This window comes from Parasteatoda tepidariorum, chromosome 1, assembly GCF_982258835.1.
Source record: "Parasteatoda tepidariorum strain Cologne lab strain chromosome 1, Ptep-v5.0, whole genome shotgun sequence".
NCBI lineage: Eukaryota > Metazoa > Arthropoda > Arachnida > Araneae > Theridiidae > Parasteatoda > Parasteatoda tepidariorum.
Genome location: NC_141755.1, coordinates 93,054,925 through 93,082,828, shown reverse-complemented (window position 1 = coordinate 93,082,828; position 27,904 = coordinate 93,054,925). Strand labels below are relative to the sequence as shown.

Here is a 27,904-nt window from a genome sequence, read left to right as displayed (position 1 = left end):
AATGCGAACCTTACAATTAAATTATTAATTCCTTCGTATATTATTGGTTTAAGTTGTCGAAAATTAATATTTCAACTGTAAGGTTCGCATTAGCATACATTTATAAGAGTGGAGAAAAGTATCTATAGCCATTATGGCGAATTAATAAAGTTTGAAAATATCCTATCTGTAACTCCGAACTGCTCGACCGTAGCGCTTCAAAACCGGCGCCAATCGATTCTTCGTGGCCAAAAACCCCAGACCCCCAAGTTTACCGGAGTTTATTAATTCTGGGGCGATTTTCGACTTGGCAACCATTCCTCGTATTATAGTATAAGATTTATTTAACAAACGTAAGTTAATTTTTTGTTTTCATTTTTTATATTGTTCATCATCATGCGATCCGTTTAATTTTTTCTTTGTTGTAAAAGAAGTAGACGAAATAGTAAGAAAGAAGTAGTAATAGTTTAAGAAATAGTTAGTTATAGTGAGTTGCATGCTTGGTTTCTTATAATACCATTTAACTAATAATACACCTAAGCTTGATTCTTGTGATATATGATATATAATATTTAAAAAAAAAAAGAAAAAAAAAGAAAGAAAAAACTCAGGGTTATTGCTATTGATATCTGCGATATACTGCTATATATATCAAGCTATTGAATCAAATTTAAAAGTAATGTTGATTCAGATCGTCTATTATAATGTTCTTAGATTAGAATTATATAAAATATTTTGAAAGCATTAAACAATGGAAATCAAGGTTTCAAAATTTTTTTATAATGAAAGATTGTTAACAAAGTTGGAATTATATTTTGTAAATGGCTTTAGGAGTGATCTTTCGGATTCAGAAGACTGTAAGAAAATGAAAAAAATTTATTGATTTTTTTTAAATTAATGATTCCACATTTGTTCTTCAACGAGTTATAGTTATTAGTACGAAACGATACTGAAATGATTCTTATATCATAAATAAATACGAAATGATGCCTATCGTTGGAAAATTATAAAAAGTATATAGAAAAAGTATATATAGAAAATAAAAATAAAAATTAACTTTTCCTTCTATATTTGCGATATGTTTCGTTTTTAAAATGAAAAATTACGTGAAGAAGTCGATTTTAAGATATCAATATAGTCGTTTTTAAGATATAAGTTTTTAAGTTAAGATTCCGTTGACTGTCCAATATTTCTTATAAATGACACCTATTTATGAAATAACGATTAATTTCAAAATTGTAAAATTACTTTAAGTTTAAGCTATCTAGTCCCTTATTTAATAATTAGAATAAAATTATAAATTAATTTTAGGTCTCACATAAAAATGTACACTACAACACTTATTTATCTAATCCAATTTTCAAACAAATGAAAGAAAAAGATCAAAACAGTTTGTTTTTTGTTCAGTTCCCGGTTTTGTAGTGTAACTGCATTAACCTATTTCTTGCCTTTAAAGTAAAAATGATCAAAAAAGCTTCCATGAAAAACGAAGTAAAACCGAAGGGAAATAAGAGAAAACGAAAGAAATAAAACTGACCACCACTTCAGTTCTTTTTTATCATTCCATCTATTCTTTGTATTCCTTGCAATTCTTGTTTGCTGTTGGTGGACGACATTTAATTAAATTATTAAAGAACATTATTAAAATAGGCAGTTCTATTACGTTTCAGTTTTGGTCGTCTTGCCGTACCGGATGAAAAGACTTTTTTAACCCAATCCGTTTTTTCAAATTTTTTTTTTTTTGGAGAAGTGGTTTTGTGTGTTTATTGTTTATTTTTCCTGTTAATAGAGTGATTTGTTTTGTTTTCCTTAGACTTCATGTTTTTGTAGTTTGAAAGCTACATTATTAAAATTTAAACTTCGTTATGTGATTTGATTGATCAAGTTGTTTTCCTTGAGGAAAAATAATTGCTTTATTTAAAGTGATTGTACTATTGATAAGTTTAAGTTACTTATGTGAAAAAGGAAAATATATGTTTTTGGCTGCGTCACATATTATTATATATTTATCTCTAAGAAGCTCTGTCTCCTGCTCGCTTCGCTCACCAACACCATGAATTTTTTCGAAATCATTCATCATTGTTGCATCAAAATTAGAAAGGATTTAATTAAGAGATCTGTGTAATTTTTTTTATATCAACGCTGGTTTAGTTTCGGATTCGGTTATGATAAAATTTAAACCTTATTATTTTGCTCGTTGTCACCATGGCAACTTCGTTTAAATGTTTTTTTAATTTTTTTTTAATTTTCGATTATTGTTAAAACTTGTTAAATAAATTTTTGCCAAAGGAATGATTTAACACGAGTAAGAAAAGTTAACTTTTAGTTTTGCTTTAAAATTTTAAATTATTATTTTGTATTCATTATAGTTATTTTGCAATATTATTTTATTAGTATTATATTGCATTATTATTTTGCATTCATTGCATTTGCATGGAACACATTTTCATAGAAAATTTATTATAATAGTTAATATTAACTTTTTTTAACGCTTTATCATTGCGAAAGTATAACTTATTATATTTGTTTACAAAATTTGGCCTGATAAGTCAATATCATGATATTGCTTTAAAAAAATAAAAGCCATTATATAATAGTTTTGAGCTTTTAGTCATAAATAAAATTCATAATCATAAATAAAATCTGAATCAAAAACGTAATTATAACAAAGATATATAAGAAAGAGTTATTAAAAAGAAATGATAAAAAAAATTTTCTTGTAAACACTGTTAAATAACAATAAGCTAATAATTTGTTCTCAAAATTTTACTAAAAATAATTCTGTCCAAAATATTTTGTTTCATTTGAAAATATCAACATTTTGGTAATAATTTTTAGACTTACAATAAATCGTGACATTTGCGTCTTAATTAAATTTCGTTCGTTTCCAATTCAAAGGATAGAAGAAAAAGATAGATAGAAATAGGTAGAATAGGTAGAAATAGATTCAACAGATAGAAGAAATTCAATGGAAAGTTCGTTTTCAATTTAATAGATATAATTGCAAGTTTGAGTTAGCTGTAAACCCAAAGTAATTGCAGTATAAAGTGCTCAACGTTTTTATTGTATATGGACACACAAAAAACCCCAATAAACTAAAAGGTTTTTCAAATAATAATAGCTAAAAATAATTAACGAATTTTTCTTACAGCAGTGATGGTGTCTTAGTCACTTAATTTTTATTACTGAGATCAGAAAAAAATTTGACAAGTTAAAGCTGTTTCCCATTTCCAAAAGGTGCACACAGAGGGAAAAGTGTTCTTGCTCATCAAAAAACTAGATTCCAGATGCCATTTGTTTCAATTTGGAACGCGACGGTCCGCGCATTTTTTCTCGCCAAACCTAATAAACTAACATCTCCGTTGAGACGTTCTCCGATAAAAAATTCAAATTGAACCCTGCGTCTTTCCTTTTCTCAAAAAAAAAGAGGGAAAAAAATAAAATAGAAGGAAGGCTGGGGTCCATCCGTTCTAATCTTGAACCATCTTACTCGAAAGGAGTAGTATTCAACAACAGAATCTTCTGAGCAACAATAGGCTTCTAAAGCCGAAAGGATTAAGAGGGCTCAAAGGAAAAAGAAATAATATATAACAAGAAAGAAAAAAAAATGGCCGATAAAAAGAATCACCTTTACTTTTACTCCCAATTTTCGCTCAGATTGAAGAGAGGACGCGAATCACAAAACAATAGTGGAAGTCCGAAAGGTGTTGCCAACAATAAAAGGAAAGTAAAAAAAGAACTCGCAATTAAATTGTCGCTTTCTGTTGTTGCCAGATTTAATACTGAATCTCGCATTAGACTCAGTGTTGGCTTAACGTGTTTTCGTTTCTGCTTAGAATTACTGTTCCATTGCAATTAATTTTTTTCTCTTTGGCGCAGGGTGTAAAGCATTATATTCTGCTGTTGTTTCAGCTAGCTATTCATCAAAAGGAGACAGACGCTTAGGATAGTTGAAAAGTTTTCTTTGTTATTAAGGTTGTTCCAAATTTCATAGCAACTTATTTTATCGAGTCACTTTAATATTGTTTTCGTCTAATATTGAAAGATAAAAAAAGTTCTATTTTCGTATTACTTATCAAAAATACTTTAAAATTAGGTTTTAAATTTTGATCAACTTACACAATTTATCAACTTTTTTAAAATAATTTCTTAAGGTGTGCATTCGTACATCTTATTTATTAAAACTTCGCATTTAAAAGTAATAAAAAGAAGAAAATGTTTTGTGCTAAGTATTAAATTTTTAAATCGCTTACTAAATCGCTTTTCTTATTTTTTATTTTAAAATTTCGTTTTTTTTTTGTTTAGAGGTGATATATTAGAACACAATATTAATTTTTGCTTTAGGGATAGCATTTTTGCGCACTAAGATACAATTTTAATGGTTCGAATGTCTGAACTAAATGAAACTGATTCTCTGAGTAAATATGTTTTTTTTTCCCCGACAGATTTTAATTTTTGATTCTCAAAATATAAGACTGGAAGTATCCGAAAATAGGAATTGATTTATCACTATAAAAGAGTATATATATATATATATATATATATATATATATATATATATATATATATATATATATATATATATATATATATATATATATATATATATATATATATATATATATATATATATATAGATAGATAGATAGATAGATAGATAGATAACAAAATAAATAAATGCAAAAAAACACGAAGAAAATTAAGAAAAACAATAAGTTTCAATTCCCCCCTTTTTTTTTCTTCGTATGTCTGTAATTTTCCTTTGTTTTATCTTCATTTTGAACTTTATATATATATATATCTTATAGTGACAAATATATATCTTATATATATATCTTATAGTGACAAATCAATGCACATTAAAATATAACACCAATTAAAGTAAATCATTAAAGTAACACAACAGTGCAGGGTTTCCGCTACGGTAGCTTTTTTCGCAAAATGCGAAAAGACCCCTCAAAAATGCTAAAATTCAACAAAGCATTTTCGCATTTTTGCTAAAGGATTTTACTAAATTCCATTAAAAAAAAAGCTTCCGCGAAAAACCATGACGCTAACATCCATGAAAAAAACTTGATCAAACAAGAAGGAGAAAAAATCTAAATATCTTTCGCAAGAAGAACCATGACGCTAGCGTTCACGAAAAAAACGTGATCAAACGTGATCGTGAAACGTGTTATAGAGTATTGTGCAACAATACCAATGCACACTGTTGACTGTGAAAGGGGCTTTAGCTGCCTTAATTTGATTAAAACTAATATTCGAAACAGGTTGTTAATCAACCATGTAAACAATTTGTTAATGATTAATATTGAGGGCCCTGAAAGTGCATTTAACTTTCAAGAAGCATTTGTAAAATGGGCAAATATGAAAGAAAGGAAGATTGTTAATTATAAACTAAAATGTTTTGATAAATAATAAATGTGTTTTTTTTTTTTTTTTTTTTTTTTTGTTATAGGTATTCTTTTTGATATTCTTGTACATTAAGCTATTCTTTGTCAGATAACTTACAGTACTTGTTTGATATAAAGTAATTTTATAAGCCTAATGGCATTTTAGCATTTTGCTAAAACTTTTTTTCAGATTTTAGCTTTTTTGCTAATGAATTTTTAGACTCAGCTTAAACCCTGCAACAGTGCTTATACAAAGTATCATAACAGTTTGTATTTAAGTATAATAAGTTTTTATCATAACATTATTTGTTAAAGTATCACATTAGTAAACATTAAATTTTCACTTTAGTGAACAATAAAGTATCACATTTAAGTACCACACATTTAAGTACCAATGCACATTTAAGTACCACATTAGTGTACTTTAAGGTATCACATAAATACGTATTAAACTATCACATTAATAAGCATTAAAATGTCACATCAATACATATTAAAGTACCACACTAAAGCATTACATCAGTATATTTATTAGATTCGTATTGTTGATCAGTGTTAGTCTTAATTCTGTAGTGCAGAAGCTTATTTTATCATATTTCTTTAAAAAAAAAAATTAAAAAAAAACTTTCTTAGTGCTTTTTCTGCAGGCATAAACACTCATCTTATATACATATATATGTTTAAAAAATAGCAACAAGGAAGCTAAAAAGATATATGTTATTTGTTTTTTTGTGACATAACTATTTTTAATATTAAAAAAAATCATTAAAAAAATCACTCAAAATTTTTCCATTTCCTTTTCGGAAAAACATAGTTCAATTTCATTTCGTCGTTTTTGTCTAGAAACAAATAGCTTTTCCCCATATATAACACTTGCGTCAGACTAGCGAGTGCAAATGCACATACATATTCAAGGTGCTACCAGTCACACTTATGGGGATCGGGGGAGGGAATAGCAAAAAGTAGAACTCAGCCCGCTCGGTTAATGAAGCCGTTAAGGAGGGCCTGCTACGTTTTTAGGCAGAAGACTCCTCGTAAAAACCGCTACATGTTTTATAACTTATACTTGTTGTCTGCCATCCCCCCGCGACCGTAAAGTCGGACGATATGGCGAAAAGCCGTAAAAATAATAATAATGTGCATGATGGAGAAAAAAACTGAAAAAATAAGGAAAACTTAATATCAGTTCGTTTATTAGCAGTCCCCAAATACCGTGAAGTGCTGTTTACTTCTTTCCTGTTTTAATATACTCGTTTGTTTTTAGAGACATAGGTACTTTTTCTTTTTTTTCCATTGATTTAGCCAGATATATGCTGATATTTTTTTTCTTTTAATCATTTTAAGAGTCTAGCGTTTGTGTATGGTATAGATTGATAGATAATACATCAACATTTTAATTTTAAACACTATGACGTGAATTGTATTGAAGAAAAATGTCTTCGATTTCAATTTTATTGTGGCATAAAACGCAGAGTTGGAATTGTGAAATGCCACTCTGACGTAATCACAACACTTTTCTAAGAGTTTCTTTTGGTCCATTCGGCCTCTGCGCCCTCTAGCTACACTTAAAGGAAACAGTTAGTTGACTCAGTTTGAATAGTTGCACTACGATTTGTCATTTAATGTGTCTGTCACATTTTTGTTTATTTCTGTTCAATTATGTTTGTAGAATGATTGAATAATATCTCTCTGTAGTTTTTTAGTTATAAAAGTGAATTTGTTTTCGTCATTTTAATTAAAATATTTGAATAAAGTTAGGATTGTGTAAATAGTTTTTTGTAATTTTATTCTATGCATTTATGTAGAAATATAAAAATTTTCTAATCAGTTTCAAATCTTTTTTATTTTTGGTTTTGGTTCTATTATACGTTCTATTATGTTTTATTTTATTTCTGTTTATTTAATTCTGCCATTTATTAAATTATACTATAAACAAAGAAAAGAAGAAAAAATCTGCATTGTTACCACTTTTCGGAAATTTTCTTTAGTTTAGTAGAAGCAATGGTGCATGACATCCATATAAATATGTATTTTATTAAACATTGAAAAAAAAATTTATACAATAAAAATGGTGAGAAATTGAAACATTTAAAATAAATCATCCTATACTTTGCTAAATGTTCTTTTATTTTCATTAACACGTGACACACCTAAAGAATTAAGATCTAAATATTTCTGGGAATTTTAATAAAACCCAGCGATTAATAAGAACTTCATAAATTCAATTAAAAATAATACAAAAATTTTAAAAATAAAAATAAATTTTAAAAAGTGGATTAATATTGCTTGAAAATTTAAGTGTAAAATTTAGGTAATAGTTTTTCACCGTTGTATTTTAAATCTTGTGTTTTTAATCTCTTAATTTATATATTTTTTTTATTAACAATTGTTTAAAAAACAATAAAAGGAAAAATAACTTTAAAACTAAATTTTTCTTAACTGTCTAATAATGATTTCCGTAAAATCTTGTTAACCCATTTTCGGCCAAATTTGCTTAAATACACCATTTTAAAATATTTTATTATTATCGCAGAGACATATATTTTTCTCCAATTTTATTTTTCTGTTTTTGTTTACCCTTTGACGCAGAATTTTCATGAAATATATTTTTTATTATTTTGTATTAATTTAGGTCAAAATAAAGGGGAAAATATAATAATTAGCATTTTAAAAATTTTTGATTATGAAATACAGCAGCAAAAACCGGTGTCCCATTTTGTGTTTGTTGTTTTTCTTTGTTGTTTTTGTTTGTTATTTAAGAGTTCATGAAATACATAATAAATGCACGAAATACAAACTATTAGGTTAGAATTCATTCAAAATTTATGATTGATGGGTTCACAATTATTGTTCATTGTTTTTCAAGCAAAATACTCGATATTTGCTTCTCTTTGATTAGTACAGTCAAAAATATAAATTTTTAAAAAACAGAAAGTCATTAAATTGTATATTTGTTTCATGTAGAAAAAGCATACTTACTAAATGGTCGTTTTTTATGTATTTGTAACTTTTTTTTGAAGAAAAAAAATGAAGAAAAATCATTTTGAAATATAATTAAGAATTTTTATTTGCCGGCCAATCGGCTCAACCGTCACCGTACTTGACTGCGAAGCCAATGGTTGCGGGTTCGAATCACGCTCAGGGCATGGATATTTCTCTCTGTGTGTTGTCCTGTATTGTGTAATGCGAGAATGTAATCCAGAGATGTCTCCTTTAAACTGAAGTAAAAAGTATCCTTTTTACGTTGGTCGCTTTAGTAACTTAAGTTCACGAGTACCCACCGGGTAACGCTAAAGAGCAACATTACCGACATCTTCCGAAGCAAAATGAACTAGAATTCATTGTGTATATATATATATATATATATATATATATATATATATATATATTGTTAAATTATACAATAACTTTTTGATATTTTTTTATGGTCCGATAAATAAATCTTTCTCAATTATTAATTTTAATAATTATTTGAGTATTTATTTTCAATCTTAATTGTATACTATTTTTTGAGGGTTATGTTCGAAAATATATTTTTATACTCAATGTTTAATAATTACTTTTGCTAATTATTTATAAAGTCATATAAATGATAACATTTAGAAAGTCATTTTTTATTACTAAACAAATCATATCACACTTTTTATAAAGATTTTCTTACATCTTTAAATGAAGAAAATAATAAAGAAATTAATCATACTTTAAACAATAACACTACACTGTATTATGTGTTTCTGAATTTCGAATCCATTTGCACTCTTAACTAGATTCAATTATTTTTTTACAGGTCATTATGGTTGGAAAGACACATTTACCGGCGAATCGTGATTGAAGCTTCGAGGACCGTAACCATGGTAACGGGAAAAAGACGCACGAAACATCAGTTATGATTATTTCGTCTTGGCCGGTAAAGTAAATTTTATTTTATTTTAGTAGCTTTTTTATTTTAAAAGTATATATATAAAAAAAGACCAACTACACTTATGTCTCTAAATTCGATTTGGCAAGCGTTAGAGTTAACGATATTTCCTCATGTAAATATTGAAAGGTAATAATGCTAAAAAGTCTAATCATCTTTAATTGTGCAGAGTCGTGATTGAAAAACTAAATTAGGAGTGCTGTTATCTTGATTAAAAAACCGACTTTTTGGGGAATTCATAATGGGAATAGTTAAAGGAATGCATAGGTTATTAATATTAGCCAGATTGTTTGTTTAGTTTGTTTTTATACTTTTAGTATTTAGTTCAAATTAGTGTGTTTTCTAATAAATGTTGCAAAGGAAAAGTTTAAGACTCTTTTTTTAAAATTCCAATGTTAGTACCAAATAAATAAAAAAAATCATTTTAGAAAAAAGAAACTTTTTAACAAAATGCTTTTCTTGAATCGAAAAACAATAAAAAAAATTTTTAATTTATTTTAGAGTAATTTAATACATTTAATTACTATAGAATTTAAAACTGTAGGGAAATAGTTTCACTCTCTTGGAAGATTTAGCACTTTTGGATGCCATCTCGCATGTTCACGAACGTATGTTTCTGAGCTATCTGCTATTGATCAGTTATTTCAGAACCCATATTATTTAAAGTCAAGTCAATGGCTGGTCTTCAAATCAGAGAATATAGTTATATGCCTGGACATTTAGTCCAGAGAATATATTTTTATTCCTGGACATTTAATCCAAAGAATAAATTTCATACTTGAACATTCAATCCAGAGAATACATTTCTGTACTTGGACATTCATATTAAATTCATTTCTATGCCTGGACGTTTAATCTCTTGAATACGACTCTATGTCTGGGCTATCAATCTAGAGAAAACATTTCTATGTCTGGACATTCAGTCCAAAGAATACATTTTTATATGTGGACATCCAATCTATTGAATACAACTCTATGCCTGGACATTCAATCCAAAGAATATATTTCTATATGTGGACATCTAATCTATTGAATACAACTCTATGCCTGGACATTCAATCCTGAGAAAACATTTCTATGCCTGGACATTCAATCCTGAGAAAACATTTCTATGCCTGGACATTCAATCCTGAGAAAACATTTCTATGCCTGGACATTCAATCCAAAGAATACATTTCTAAGCGTGGACATCCAATCTATTGAATACAACTCTATGCCTGGACATTCAATCCAGATAAACCATTTCTATGCCTGGACATTCATTCCAAAGAATATATTTCTATATGTGGACATCTAATCTATTCAATACAGCTCTATGCCTGGACATTCAATCCTGAGAAAACATTTCTCTGTCTGGACATTCAATCCAAAGAATACATTTCTATGCGTGGACATCCAATCTATTGAATACAACTCTATGCCTGGACATTCATTCCAAAGAATATATTTCTATGCGTGGACATTCAATCCAGAGAATATATTTTTATACCAGGGCGTCCAATCCATTGAAGTCATTTCCTTGCTTGGACATACAATCCAGAGTATACATTTCTATGCCTGAATATTCGTTCCATGGGTTTTCGAAATAATAAAAAAAATTCTTTTCTGAACACTCATAATATGGAAGTTCTTGAAATTACTTTTCCTTGCGAGTGATTAGAAAAACGAGTAACAATTTATTAAATTTATATTTGAATTTATTTTTTGTAGTGAAAAGAATAGTTTGTTTGAAAAACAATTTTAATTTTACTTAGCTAATTTTTTTTTAATTCGTTCTGTACGATTAAGAATTATTTTAGAAACTGATTATCAGAGATTAGAGACATTAGAATTTAATTATAATTTTGAGGATATTTCTTAAATGCCATCAAAATAATAATTATTTTTAAAAAAAATCCTTTATGTAATCATTTTCTATCCTTGGGTAGAAATAATTGTTGCGAAAGTTATTGCGAAAGATAAAAGGTCAATAATGTAAACAATTTTCGGCTCATTTTTTGTATTTATGGTCATACCATATTTTTTAATTGGCTATCAGCATCTTAATTTCCGCATTTCTTGCATTATTTTTTTAAATATTTTTTTTTAATTTCTGATTGCTGCGTTGAGTTGTTTATGAAGCGATTAAAAGTAAATTTACTGCCATAATGATTAAGATTTGTAAGGTCGTTTTATTTATCGCCATTTTGCACAATGAAGTAAACAACAGTTTCTTCATTATTAGAACAACTCATTTTCTTCCTCGCTCCAAATTATAATCTTTATGATAACGGAATTATCTTTTTTTTTTTTTAAAAAAGTAAATAAATAGCACAAAAGCGTCAAAAAATTGCTATCGCTATTTCGATAAACATTAATTATGAGATAATAATAGTAATAATAAAAATAAATTCGAAGCTTAGTGTTAGAAACTTTGCCTCTGGCTCAAAAAAATATTAATTATTTTCATTGATGGTTTGGTGACGTTATATTGAATGTAATATATGTTTTGAAATATTTTTCATGAGTTTCTTTTATTGAATGCATAATGCTTGAATATTAATATTAAAATTGCTTATTTCACGGTGATGACTATTTCTTCTCATTTTCTGTAAGTGCATAATTATTTTGCTTTAGGAATTAATTTTTTTTTCTTTCTCCTTAAATTTATAATTATTTCGATTTAATAGCAATATAAAAGTTTTCATATGCTTGAAAAACAATATTAAAAGAAAGAGCAAAGGAAAAAAAAAAGTTATCATTAGATTTTTGTAATTAACTTAATCCTTGAAACGTATAAGGACAATTGCTTAGATTGATTGATTGAAATTCTTAGCGCAATATCCAATTAAGCTACATTGAAAAGAAAATATATTTTAAATACCATTCTAAATTAAAGGATCATAGTAGTTAATGTCCTTGACTATTATGACAGTTTTCGGTGAAATATATATATATATATATATATATATATATATATATATATATATATATATATATATATATATATATATATATATATATATATATATATATATATATATATATATATATATATATATATATATATATTAAAATAGTTTTTTTTTTTGGGTAAGGGCCAGAGACCCAAAAATGAGAATTTTACATTTTGACGGCTAGATAGGGACAAAGCATTTGATCTTGGAAAAAGATTTTTTATATCGCTGGACAATATGTTTAAATATTAATAGAACTTATCAATGTGGGACTGATCAATTTCCCATGCTACAAAAGACTCATCTCATTTTCTAATATAATTGCGTCACTATTTCTTGACTTTTGTCAAATTTTCTTGAATATTATTACTTTCTTGAATAATATTTTTAATTATCCACTTTTTTAAGGAAGTAATAATCATCCATTTTTTGTCAATTTATTAAATTAAAATCTTTTTTTTTCTTCCTCAAAAAGCGAACTTCTTAGTATGAAACAATTAACCTTGTGATTTGTACTGTGTGTTTAGCTATCCGTATTAAAGATTTCCCTCTTGTAGAGCTATATTTAATCGCAGTCAATCAGGTGTTTAACGCTAAATTGCTTCAACATGACCGTGGGACACACATAATTAAACCATGTTTGGTTCGAAATAATCCTTAATGTTAAATAAATCAAACTATGAAATACTTAAATTATCTCATTTTCCGATTAAGTTCAATTTGACTGCCAGTTTATTGCCCACATTAGTAAACCATTTGCCAAATCATGCTCGTTTTTTAAATTACAATTCTCGGCACGTTTACTAATTATGAACACGCGACATTTCGTCTTCGGTTCCTTCCAAAACTCCATTTTACGTGTCATAATCTCAAGCAGAGAGTGGGCCAAAGTTGTGGTTGAGGAAGAATAAGCAGAACTGATTGACGATGAATCTTGCTACGGCTTCTTGGTCCGTAGAAGAAGTAACATGAGATTTTGTCTTGCTTCTTTGGTTCGTGTGTTCATTTTTGTGAGCAGAGGAGATGTTATCTGGAGTTGACATCTTCCAGAGGAAAAAGTGTTTAGGAGGGGGGATACGAGAAGGTACTGGGGGGGGGGTGAAAATGCGAAAACGTTTTTGAAAACTGTTTTCCAGACATTGCTTTTTCACCATCGCGGGAGCTTCTGTTGTTAAAACTGGGGAATAAGAATGCGTAATCCATCATTGCTGTAACAAGATTTGGAGTGTTTCTATTTGGGGTGGTATTATGTGCATAAAAATAGCTCGAATTTTCAACGAGAGTAGTTTTTGACAAATTGTGATTTTAATGCAAATAGAAGAGCTATAAATTTGTATTTATTGAAAACACGATTGTTCTCGTTCTATTATATACAAATATTCTATTGTATGTAAATAATGAAACTGAACACGAATCGAAGAGTCGAAAAATTCTGTTGATTGATGAAATTAAAATAAGTATGTGTTAAATGAACTGGATGTTCTTGTTTTATTTTCTAAGAATCTAGTAAAATAAATAAGATTTACCGAAAATACATAGATCTGCTATAAATTTGTTGATTTTCTAAGTATCAAGCAAAATAACTGTTTTTTGAATACAAATAGAAAAGCGATAAATTTGCGTTGAATCATTATTCTTGTTCTTATATCATTGTTCTTGTTCTATACGATAAAAAATAAGCAAAATAATTCACTGAAATAAATTAAAACAGCTACAAATTTGAATTTACTAATAAATCTTGTGTTCTTGTTTTACATTAACAAAAAAACAAGTAAAATAATTGATGATTCATTGATTACAAATATTACAGCTACAAATATGAATTATATTATAAATCTACTAATCTTGTTTTTTTATTTGAAAAATCCAGTAAAATAATTAATGATTCAGTGAATGCTAATAGAACAGCTGCACATTTGTATTCAATTATAAATATATTATTCTTGTTTTATATCAGAAAAATTATGTAATATAATTATTGATTCGCTGAATATAAATAAGGCAGCTACAAGTTTGAAATCATTTATAAATTTACTGTTCTTGTTTATGTTAGAAGAATCTAGTAAAATATAAAAATTATTCACTGAATACTAGTAGAGCAGCTACAAAATTGTATTCAATGATAAATCTGTTGTTCTTGTTGTATGTTAGAAGAATCAAGTAAAATAGTTAATGATTCACTGAATAAATACGGAACAGCGTATAAAATTTTTTATTGAGAGCTTTACTGCTAATGTTTTGTATAAAAATATAATTCCTTAATTAAAGAATTATATACTCCTTAAATTAAAATTCCTTAAAATTGAAATCGATAACGTGTTTATTCAATGCTTAATATTTTGTTCTTTATGTTGCGAGAATCAAATTAAAAAAATCATTAATAATTTATTGAATGAATAGCTTAGAATTTTTATTACTGATGAATCAATTGTTCGCGTTTTATACGTTAAAAAAAATTTCCTTTATAGTGAAAAAGGAACAGCTTTGAATTTTTATACATTGAAAACTCATTTGTTCTTTTTTTTTATTCACAATAGTCAAGTTAAATTATAGGTTAATTACTTATTGAATGCAAAATGAATTATTTATTTATTCAATACTAAATCATACATTCGTGTTTTATTTTTTTTAAATTATTTATTGAATTGAAATAGGAAAGCTATGAATTTTGATCAATGAAAATTTCACTCTATTTGTTTTATGTTATTAGTATTAAGTAAAATACAGCATTAATTATGTATGAAATGCAAATAAATCAGGTTTATAGTATTTTTCATTGATAAATCAATTGCCTTTTGTGTAAAAACCAATTGAAAAATATAATTTATTATTTACTTAAATAGAATAGCTGGGCATATTTGTCCAATGAGAAATCAATTGTTTTCTATGTATTATTATAAAAAAGATAATTTTTTCATTGATTATATTCTTAAATATAATTGTTTTTTAAAGTCAGGCTTTCTAACTTGAATTATTATTTTTTTGAATAAATATTTTTTTACCTAGAAAATTGGTAGTTCCGATTTTTATTTAACTTGATAAAATTTGATACAAAACAATTAATTATTATTAATAATTTCCTTTTTTAAATGGAAGAGCTAAATTGGAATATGACCTAGAATCAAAAATTGTTTTAAATCACGTGCAATTATCATAAGAATCTAAGGTTGCATAGATCTTCGAATTAAGTATGAAAAGTTAGACTTAAAATAAATTTTAAATAGTCAATTCTTTCTTTCTTTGGGTTCTTAATTCTATAAAAATGTATAAAATTGTAAAATGAATAAAAATAAAAATGTACTTTAAATGTAAAAATGTATGTAATCAGTAGACCTTTACTTTTAATTTCTTCTATGACTGTTATGAATCAAATAAATTTTTTTATTGCAGCTTTAAAAAAATCAATTATCATCAATTTATCATCACAAGAAAAAATTATTTTTAACAAATAAATTTCCGTGCACATTCGAACATAATTTTTTGAAATAACCGAAACAATGTACGAATTGTATAATTTTGTGATCTGTTATTTAAAAGAAATGTAACTTACTTTTTATAGTTAAAAATTTATTGAAAAAAAATGAGTATAGTTAACTATTACATGTCCTGATGAGGTATTCAATCTTTTTATTTGATGAGCTGATTAGAAATTTTTCTAATACATTTCATCTTCTTTTTTTTCTGATCTAGAAACATAACCCACTTTTTTCTCTGCACATTCTATTTTATTTTTACTTAGATTATGGATTTATTCAACTAAAATCTTATTCCTTTTACAGCAATTTCCTTATTTTTAGATTTCAGGAAACAGAGTTTAGCAACTGTGGAAAAAAAATTATTTTTCTGATGAAATAATAAATTTTAAAATTAATTGAATGCAGATTATTACCGCCGGTGAAAATAAATTTTATTTCTCTGATAATAATTTTATCTAAAATATTTTTTTTATCTCTTTTACCCGCCTAAGTTTTGATTTTTTGCTAATAAGTTGATTTTATATGATTGAATTTTGTCAAAATTAAAGCTTCCGCAATCTCTCATAATATATTTTACTTAATGTAAGAGTGATAAATCTAGTATTGCGTTTAGGATTTTCACGGTTTTTACTGCACTATAAAAAGGTTTGGTCAAAATTACCAGAATATGGTTAAATTTACCTTATTTCTGGCGCTATAGGAAATCCAAAACGCTGGGTAATGTTTACGGTGCAACAACTATAGTGCTTATGTATTGAGTTTGGTTAAATTAACCATAAAATATGGGACTGATGTAATAGGTGATACAATTTAGTAAATGTGGCAAAGTTCAATTCTATTTTTTCTTGATGCTTTTTTTTCGCTCGCTAACTATCATTATTATTATTTTTTTAATGAATTCAACATTTAACCGGACATTTACAAATTTTTAATAAAACGTAAAATGTAAATCCCACAGAAAGAAAAAAAAGCTACAGTAGAGGCGCGAATGTTCGAGCTTCCCATAAATCCTAGCTAGTGAAAAAAATCAGTCTTGCTCCCAATTAATGACCAACGCATACAAACACGTGAAATAACTACGACTGGTTTTACAACGATTACTACGACAGTATGTTGAAAAACGAAATTACGCTTAGCGATTACGTCATTGTTGAACTACGATTTGCCTCTGTTTACAGGTTACAGGTTACGAAAACGTCGGTATGATGTGGTAGATGCTGCCATTGTCGAAATAACCGATGCTCCGGCAATACAAGAGGTTAGTGTAGAGTAGAATTCGGCAGATTCCATGCAACGAATGAGTCACAGCGATGATCTAGCTGCTCTAGAATCTGCAAAGTGATACGTGGAGCAACAATTCGAAGCAATTCCAGCCGACAATATGCTATTTCGAACATGGCTCGATATTGCTGTCCGAAAAATGATCAGTATGTTTAAACAAAAAACATTAGTCAATTATTTTAAAGTACAATTAATCTGAGACAGTAATCTAATTACTTTGGTGTAATGCAGTAAATGTATCTTAATCCTCTAATAAAAGTAAATTTTCTTTGAATATATATTTTTTAACTGAAATTTAAAAATTGCCATGTTTTTAATTAATGAAAACCGCCTTGTTTGAAAAATTTATTTAATATTTATTAAATTTTATGTTATCGATAATTCGAGTTTTCGAAGTAGTCTCCATCTCGAATTGTCGTGACTCTCTAAGTGTATAATGTACCAAATTACATGGATTTCATATGTTGCCAGAAAATGACTCTAGAATGTAAATATCAGTCGCCATTGTAACCGAAATGACCATTATTGTCCATTTTATGGTGGGAAAGTCCTCGTTTAACAACTGAAATGGTATTTACCATTTCTGTGCCATTCCATCCCAAATATAAATCAAGTTTTCAAAAGAAATAAGATGCATTCCATTCTAAGGAAAACAAGACAAGTAGTGAAGGGAAAAAAAATGCTGTTTTTGTTATTATTTTTCTTTTCTTCGCCAAGCGCGAAATAGCTTTGATAGAAGATATAGCAGCCCACTTACAGAGTAGGGGATGAATTTTAACATAGTTACCATGTCTCAGCAATGAGTAGTCTTCAGTGCACGTGCAGGGGAGACCCCATCTGACAGTTCGATGCACCCCGACCCCTATATATCGTCTGGGGAAAGGGCTGATAGATTATCAGACTTATGTAAACACAGCGTTTCCTTCGATTGAAGAAGGGAAATGAAATAGAAGATTCTTAAGTGGAGTTGATGCTTTTGCACTGTTATACTAAATTTCTGAACATTTCCATTATTTTGACCACGTTTTCTTTTATTAAAAATATAGTATTTTTCATATTCTTTCGATCGAATCTTTTAGATATAAGTTAAATTTAATGCTTTCATTAACTGAAGGACCTACGCTGAAACATAGACGGGCTTGGATGTGTATAGATATATAGGTGGTCGTATCGGTACTATTCTAAGTACTATAATCTAGACCTGAAAATTTTAAGTTTTCAGTTGGTGGCCAGTAGAGTTGAATAACTTAGTTACCACTTTTTCCTCAAACATAATATGTTGGTGACCTATATAAACAGGTCACCGACTGATGTTGAATTAACATTTTATATATTTTTATTTAATAGTCACTTTAGTCACTTTTGCTTGGATTAAATTATATTTTTTTTAAAGAATTCATATTAGAAATAATTTACGGAAATAAAAAGTTAATTCAGCAATAAAAAAATATAAATATGTGACAAAGTTTTGTTAAACGTACTGACTATTTAAATTTTTTTATTAAAAAATACTTGGGGAGTTGAGATAACATTAGTGTATACATTACAACTTTGAATTGTGTGAATTGTTAAAGGACTCCTCTTAAATGTGAATCTTTTCATTGCAAACTGATGGATTCTGATGGATCAAAATTTTGAATGGAGACATTGGAAAATTTTAATGAAATTGAAATTCTGTTTTCCAAAGACTCTTTTTGCATTGATGTACTTTTATAATTAAACGATTCTTAAAAAAATGGAAAAAAGTGAACGGTTGTTTATTTAAGTCGCCACTTTTTTTGATGACTCGCCATGTGGCGACTGGTTATTTTCAAGTCTACCATCATCATGATCGAAGTCAATACAGTTAAGTGACTCTGCACCGATAATGATACTTGATATCTTGGTGAACAAAGAGTATTCTTTGGCCAAGCTTGATATAATACTAACAAAGCCATTGTTTCAAAAGCATGAGAAAAAAAATTAAGAAAACTAATCTATGAAATAAGGATTAACTTGTATAATTAAGTAAAACATTGCGTATAAAGCCCAAATAATACAGTTGAAATACATAGACGCCCGTTTTTGTACTATACTAAGTACCATCATCAGTACCGAGACCAATATAATTAAATAAGTCTGCACGGATGATATTTAATGTAATATGTTGTTTCAAAATCTGTAAACGTTTGTTAAAATTTATGAAAGGAGGGTTAGCCTTGTTCTGTAGTATAATTAAATAGAATATTACTTATAAAGCCAGAATAACGTTTAAAATACTCTGACGATCGTTTCGATACTGTTCAAGATCGAAATATTGAAGTACCATTATCAGTATCTTGACCAATAAAACTACATTGATTTCCGATTATAAGGAACCATATTATAATGTCTTTTAAGCTCGATTACTAATACTTTGGTTCAACTTAATTGAATTAAGACATGGGTTGCACCAGATTTGCACCGTATTGTGGTTCCACTAATTATGATTCTACATTTTGCCAATTTTTCGGAGTGCGTACGGTTGAACCTTATTTAAAAATGTAGCCTTTGATTTTAAAATAAAGTATGGAAATATTCTTTGCCATTGTTTTACAACAAATCATCTAATTACAATATTAAACTCTTTACAAGTATAGCAATATGTAAAAATAAAACAAAATTCCATTGTTCGCAATCATATAGCAAAAAGGCATTTAAATTTAGCAAAAAAAAATTTTTAATTAAAAATGCGTTGGCGTTATATTTTGGCTTGAAAATATGCTTTTTTTTTTTAATGGCAACCTTCTTGTATTGGGCGTGTCTGGACAATACTCGAAAAACAACACTGAGTCGAAGCCGTGACCGATTTGCATGCCTGACTTTATCCTAATTCACCTTAATAAAATGCGTTTTCTTTGTTTTTAATGTGAAGTCTTTCACGAAAATGTGGATGTATTTAGTGAGCTAGAGTTTTTATCTTTAGTTTCCTTTCAAATAATTGTGTGTTTTTTATTGCGAATATTTACCTTTATTTTTGGAATGAAGCTTTTGTGTGCTTTTTTTACTGGAATAAAGAAAATAATCGTTATCTGTACAGTTCCATTTGTGTTACGTAGTTAGTTATATTTTTAAAAAAAATAAATTTTTAACTAGTGTAGATTCTAATTTATTATTATTGCAATCAAGACAAATTTTGTTCAATTACATCGTTTAAAATCAAGTTAAACTAATTGGGTTTTTATTATTTCAGTTTCCAAAAGATTAAAATAATCTTAATTGCTTATTGTATGCCATACGTAATATGTAGAGTAAAATTGTTGAATGAAAAAATAAAAATAGAAATAATTGTGCTCTTATTATTTCAGTTTCCAATTGCTTAAAAAATCTTAATCTTAATTGCTATTGGAAATGTAATCATTTCATGTATTTAATTTTTTTTGCTATGGATATTATTATTTTTTTTATTTATATATTTATATATAAATTTATAAATATTTATAAATATATTTCTGAGAAATTTATTTTATGTTTTAAGAGTTCGGTTTTGAATCATTTTGCTTATCGCAAGAATACCATTTCATAAATTAATTTAATTTGCACTTAAATAAAAAATACATTAATAGCTAAGTATAACTTAATTTATTTTGAAAAATTCATTGCTTTTCCTAAACGAATCTGTAGTGTCATAAAAAAGAAAATATTCAACATTTTTAGACAGAAAATTTTGCTGCCCAAAGTCAAACGATTAACCCCACCACCAGAAAAAGATTTTCAGAATACAACTCAATGTTCATACTTACATTATTTTTTTTAAAATTATTTCTTTAAAATTCAAAGGTGTTATGTTATGTGGTAATAAAAATATATAAAATCATTTTCTTTTGTACAATTCTGCATTACTTTTAGAATCAACGTGTAAGAAATGTGCCGAAATATCATTATAAAACTCGGAATGGAGTTAGGCGACTTTATAAGAACGAAAATGTGCAAAGATATAAAATAATTCATTATTATTATATGCAAAAAAAAAAAAAATCTTTTATGTAACTTACTAAATTTGTCGAATTTTGCAGAACAATGAGACAGAAATGCACCCTTTAGAATAAAATTTTATCATATTTCTTTAAACTTATGGTTTCGAATATTGTATTATTATCGTTCATTTTAACTGTTCTTAATCTCTTTCGACAACGGTGCCAAAAATTAAAATTATTGTTTGCATAAACCTTAAAAGTTTTTCCCCCCTTAAATTCCGTCAAACAGGTGTTCGTGGTCTGTAACTGAGCGCACTTCGGAATCGACCCTGTAAATGTGTCTACTGCGCATGACTTCAAAACTTTACAGTGATGTGATGGGTCCAGGGAGAAGTTCTCCATTTGAATCTTCCTCTCATCCTCTTTAGATGGAGGTTTTACTTTCGGGCATCCTTTCCACACCTCTTCACATACGTGTGCATGCGCAGAGTTTTTTTATGCCGTTAAAAAGTATATTCTCTGGATATCGATCCTTTCACTCTCATAATGTATGTAGCGTCATCTGGTGGAATGGAACAACACGGGGTATTGATTTTTTTTAGCACTCATTCGTAAATTTTTAAAAAATCGTTTGCAAAAGACTATAAATTTATATTATTCAGAAGTGAAACTTTGGGAGAACCTTAGAAAACAATTTCCATAAAATCAAACGATAATTAAAGTATTTCCATGTAGAATATTGTTCTAAAGTACTTGTTACTAAACTTAAAATTTAAAAACGGTACCCTCGTGCCCTCTATTGGAGGATTTAGACACTTATTTTAAATGTTTTAAAGTTTTAAATTAAAAGAAAGAAAAGAAAAAAATGCGCATTTGTAGAAACTATACGTTATCTCAAAACTGTCATCTAATTATAAAGAATTATTTTTGTGCATATTTTTCTACAACTTTAATTGTGTTAAAATTGATTAGTTTAGAATTCTTATTTAATAAATTTACTTTGTTTAGTTCTTAAAAATTTTTAAACACTTTATTTTGGAACCATTCTTGAAAACTTAACATAAATGAATAATATTTCAAAAAAGAAAAATGAAGTTTTTTTTTTCTTTGGATATATGTTCTAAGGATTAAATGGTTGCATAATCGTCGGGATTTTTAATATTTACTGAAATGTCTTAACAATTATTTAAATTTTCGCAATGTGAATATATTTTTTGATATTTATGAGATGAGATTAATTTTTACAAAAAGTATTAAGATATACTAAAAAGAGAAAGAAAGAAATGCAGACGATCCTCAAAAGAAAAGAAAAAGGAACGCGATTATTTGCTTTAGTAACACGCAACTCTAGTTTTTATGTGAACTATTATGTATTTAGTTTTTCGACTGTTTGTTTACTTATTTTTAAATGATGCTTTGATTACTTCTTCTAACTTAGTCACTGAACGTGAGAATTTTCTTACGGGGATTAGCGATTCTTCCCAGAACGAATTTGAAAAATACTACTACAAGGAGGAAGAAGAATTGTTCCACTAGAAATAGAGTGTAGGAAAAATCTGTTGCCTATTTTTTTTTCCTCTTTCGTTCCATCCAACCAGCCTTGTGAATGGAATCTGGCGAAGAGAGTAAGAAGAAAATAGTCCTCACTTTTTTTTTCTCTGGGTCAAGGTTACTAGTAGGTAGTAGAGAATAGAGCTATGAGAGACAGAGCGTTGTAGTCGATATCGGTTAGTGGACAGCGGTCAAATCCTTACAAACACAATCTCATACAATCACGTGACCATGCTATTTTTACTCGACTGTTACTCTGTCTCTCTCTTGCTTTTATTTTTACTCTTTTCCTTTCTTTCTTTCGCTCATAGATAGAACGAGAAGATAGTAGTAAAAAGAAAATGTACTTCTGTGTTTGTTGTGGCTTTGAAAACAATGACACGTGGTTTCTTTGTAGAAAAGCGCGAATACTTTTCACCTCTTTTACAAATACTACTCAAATTTGTTGTGTTCTATATTGCTGAGATATGTAGTGATTATCAGCATTTTATTAGAAATAAATACATAATAATCTTAGAAAAGGAAAACCTATAACGTTTTAAAAAGAAATAGACTTAGAAATAATATCTGGGGAAAATAAATTTGAAAAATGTTTTTAAGAAGAGTTTACTTTGAGTTGCATCTTTATAATGTAACTAATTATAATTCTTAAATACTTCTTTGTGATCTTTTCTGAATTACATCTTTATAATGTAATTATAATTCGGATTTACGTCTTTGTGACGTATTATAGCTCTGAATTACGTCTTTGGGAATGAAATTATAATTCCGAATTACCTCTTTGCAGTATAATTTCTACGCTTAAGTTGTTTTTTAGAATATATTTATAATTTCGAAGTACATTTATTTAATGTAATTATACATCCGAATGACAGCTTTGTTTATTGTACTTCATAATAATTTAGGCATCAGTAAAATATAAATTACAATTATGTTTTCCTTCGAATTACATCTATGTTAATTACTTTAACTTAAATTACACCTTCATTTCAAATGATGGCTTGAATTACATTTTTGAAAAACATTATAGCTTGAATTATAAGGCGTATAACTCACTGCTTGAAGGTGTAAAACTGTTTCAGTGGGACATAAATCCCCTTTGAAATTCGCAATGATGGGAAGCTTGCAACAAAAATAGAAAATGGATGTTGGTCATTCATTTTCTGAAAGGGTAAACATTGGGGCACCCCTTCTGATAAAAATTTTCCTTTTGCTCTTGACAATCCACCAAAATTCAGAGCCATGACCTGCTGACCTTCGTTTACCAGGACGGATGCGTATCTATGGTACATCGGGTCCTGATATGGAAGGGCTACTGCTGTGCCATTGAAGAATAGCGTTTGTTCCTGTCCAACTTCTCTCCTTGTTGTCTTTTCTTCATTTATTTCTTTTTATTTTTTTGGCAACACCTGGGCCTGGGAAGGGAATTTTGAAAGGACTGCTTATGTCGACAAGCGTGTCTATTCTCTTCGGGCGTTTTGCCACCAATAAATACCAAAGAATAGAAAAATTATGGAAAAATAGAAAGAACGTTTTGGTGCTCCCCTTACCTCAAAGGGGGTCAGCTTCATGATGTGGGTGCGGTCATTTTACTTTTTTTTTTTTCGGATGCCTGTGAATTTTGGTAGTTATAAATTAAATCTATCTTAAGTGAATTTCATTAAACATACCTTAAAACTGTTGAAATTCTAAGCGTGTTTTGTTTACCTATAATCAAAGTAATAATGCCTCGAAATTTTACTTTCCATAATTTTAATTTCGTAAGCAATTTTGTTTCATTCAGCTTATTTTCTTGTTTATTAAATGATCTGTGTATTTTTTCATTGTTCGTTTTTTTCCTCCGCATTTTAGATTTAATTATTGAAAGTGACCGCGCAATTCTCTTGGTTTTAGTAGAAATGTTTTTTTCTGTATACGTTTAGTAAAGGTGTTATGTTTTAGAGATGTTACATATTTAATGTGGAGCTGTTTAGGATTCACACGGTTAGCCAATTGATTTATGTTCACGTAACTATGTTTTTTGTGAAGTTTTCACATTTATTTTGTTTTGAATATTTATTTACAGATTATAACTACGTTATCTCGAAAAGTTTAAAAATTATAAAAAGCTTAGACAAAATATTAGCCAATATTCATTTTTTAAGCAATTAATGGACTATTATGTTTTATAATTAACTAGAAAAATAGTTTTAAAGCTTACCACATTTATTTATTTTTTAAAATTAAATACTGTACTCTTAAGATTGTTTTGCTTGATTCTTGTGTTTGAAAAATAGCAGATATTGTTTATTGTCCCGGTCTCTTCTTCTTTTTTAAAAAAAAAAAGAAAAGAAGAAGAAAAAAACCCGATTTTGTAGAAAATAATTATTCTTTTTCAGCAAAATTTGAAATTACTTAAATTTTACTTCAGTTTGACGCGTTTTAAGTTAATATAAATGAATGTATCTATATAAGGTATTATTCATTAAATAATTGGAAGTGGTTTTATTCATCAAAAGATTTTATTAAACACCTAAACAAATATTCGTACCACATCTTTAATAAAAAAATCAGAACTTGAACTTGCTTTAAATCAAATTGAGTTTCTTCAGAATCAAAACAGAATGAATTTTAGCCATTCTCTTACGATGCAGTTATCGCTAAAACTGGAGTTATAAAATTGTTCTGTTGGGTGATTTACGATTTTAATGTGGCGGCTGTAATTCAGCGCCAAGTCAATCACCTACTCCCCCGCCGCCACCCCACTACTTACCGCCTTGTCTGCATGTAATGGACATGCGCAAGCTTTGGTCTCTTACTGTAGACAATAGATGGCGGTCCTAGTCCACATTCCGCGTAGGTGTCAGTTTGTCATAACTGACTCGAATAGGAAAAGAAGCGCACCTTACATTCGGTGCGCCGCTTGCTAATCGGGCGCCGGCTTATCAACAACAATGGCTAAGGCGCGCTCCTCGAAAAAAGGTGCGAACGGATTATTGGACGCTGCACCTCGCCGCTGTGGAACGAGCTGACTGGTTTTAATCGAAGCACTCTTAATTTATTGTTACAACTTTTTGAAACTGGCAACATTCCTAAAATAAACAAAAAACTTCTTTTTGTTTAGAAAATATCGTCTGCTTAAAATTGTTTAGTGATTCATTGCTGTCGAATTCGTTGATATAATTTTTGTTGAAACATACGATTTTTTGAAGATATAATGGATTTATAATCATACTGCCTCTTCGAATAATCGAAAATTGTGCTTATTGTTACTTATTTTGAAAGAAAAAAAAAGGATTGTTGACGCTATGTATTATTCTTACCTATGGAGTTTCCTAAATGTTTGCGTCTGAAACTATTTTTCCTGCCGTTGATCTGGTGAGTTAGAATGTTTCTGTTATTTTTCTAAACGTTATTAAAAAAAATAAATTTAAAACTTTATAACATTTATTAAGGTAATGAATGAATTAATTTGCGCTAGAATTTAGGTACTTTAAACAATTTTACCAACATTCAACTTGTAATTTCTTTCCCCCTCGCCGTTAAAAGAAATTACTTTAAAAAAGAATCTTATTTTATTCTTATTTTACCTTGATATATAAAAAAATTTACTATTATTTTCAATTATTACGCTGCAGCAAAGTTTCAACAGGTGCAACTGTAACTTCCGATCAAATTATTAAATAAACGTTTTAAACGAAAAACGAATTAATTTCTTATACATTTTCAATTGTATTAAGCTTAACTTTTGTGTTTTATTCGCAATTTATTATTTTTATTTATTTGTTTATAATTTTAAACTGTCACGAACTTTGGTGTTTAGGTTCTTACCTTACAATTTTTATTTATTGAAAAAGAAGACGAAAAAACTTTTGTAAAAAATTTTTTTCCCAAATTATTTTCAAAAAATTATTTGTTTGTTTATTCAGTTATTTTTTGTTGATTTTAAATTTTTAATACAGAGCAGAAATTGTTTTAAAAATGGCTTTTTTTTTCCTCTTTGTTTTTGACGGTAAATTATAGGATTGCAAATTAAATAGTAATACACGCATACTCATTTTTAATGTATTCGATATGTTTTAAGTTTAGTGAAAACTTGTTGATAAAAAAAAATATATGAAAAAAATCCGTATGACCGACAGTGTACTGGACATGCACGTAAATAGCGATAAAAATAAATACATTCATTCTTATTCTATTTGCTTTAACATGTATGTAACAGCATTAGCATAGTTTTTAATGCACTTATTAAGTTTTTTTTAAATTTTTTTAATATTTATTTTTTATGGTTTCAAGAGGGCGGCACATTGCACGATGAATTTGAAAGTAAATATGGAATCCCGCTTGCAACGTAAACTGCATTAGTTGTGCACTTGTTATAAAATATGCACAACTGTAGTCTTGAAGCCGATTTGACGAAAATTGACAATTATTTCGTCTGCGAATTAGAAAAAGCGCTGTTTAAAGAAAGCGTCGTTTAATGTTAGGAGAAGCTTTTTTCCTACATAATGAAAAAGCACTTTTTTTTCTTAATTCATTCACATACTAATAAAGGATAAATTTAAATTTTGCTGTAATGTTATTTGTGCATGCGGATTATGTAACAATAAAAAGTACATCTTTATTTTAGAATTCAATAGTGGTAGCCCCTTTTAACGCGTTTCTTCCCACATTTTTAAAATTTGAAATGAGTAGTTTTTTTTATTTTTAAACAAATTAATTAAGAAACATTTCAAAACAAAATATTAATTATAAATGGTTGTTAGTTTGCTTAAAATTTGATAATTTCTTTACGATAGGTTGAATAATAAATGAAAGAAACGTAAATTAAATAAACTCTTTATTTTCTTAAAAATGTATTAACTTAAAAATATTATTCTCGAAGGAAAAATTTAAAATGATAAAAAATATGTTCACTCGAAAATTTTATAGCTGATATTAAAAAAGATAAAAGTTATCATTTTAGTAACGTAGTTAATATTTAATGATTGTTCTAGAAAAACATGTCTAAATTTATGAAATTGATAAATGTAGGGTAACACTTTATTGCACTAAGCAGCTTATTTCAATCCATCATAATTAATGGTATGTTAACACACTAATAATATTAATTATAATAATTGTTATTTGTTTTAGTTTTATCAATTGCTATCGTCATTGTTTTTTTTTTCCATCTCTGCATTGAATTCTCGGTTATAAATTTTTCCCCTTATCCTTTTTGCAATTTTTTGAAACCTTATAAATTAGCTTACATTTTTAATAATGTAAGAAAATAAATGTTTTTTGCTTTAAGATCTAAAATAGACTATTATTATTTCCTGTGTTAGTTTAAAATCTATTACTTGATCCGTTAAATTTTAAACTATGCTTTTGTATAAAAACTGTTGATGTTAAGGTTTTTTTTTTTTTTAATCCAAAATATTCCTGCGTAACACAGTTCATCAAACATTTAAAT

General features: G+C 27.7%; 1 protein-coding gene across 2 annotated transcripts in view; it reads left to right on the top strand.

Moving 5' to 3' along the window:
- The window catches only part of LOC107453499 (zinc finger homeobox protein 3), a 190,295-nt gene that overhangs the window by 65,299 nt on the left and 97,092 nt on the right, over nucleotides 1-27,904 (top strand). The window contains exon 2 of one of the 2 annotated variants that reach the window (XM_071179455.2): nucleotides 9,160-9,279. The gene's annotated coding sequence lies outside the window, so the exon portion shown is untranslated. Of the gene's footprint in view, nucleotides 1-9,159; nucleotides 9,280-25,236; nucleotides 25,828-27,904 lie in introns of those variants that run through there. The other variant, XM_016070372.4, reaches the window with a different exon arrangement.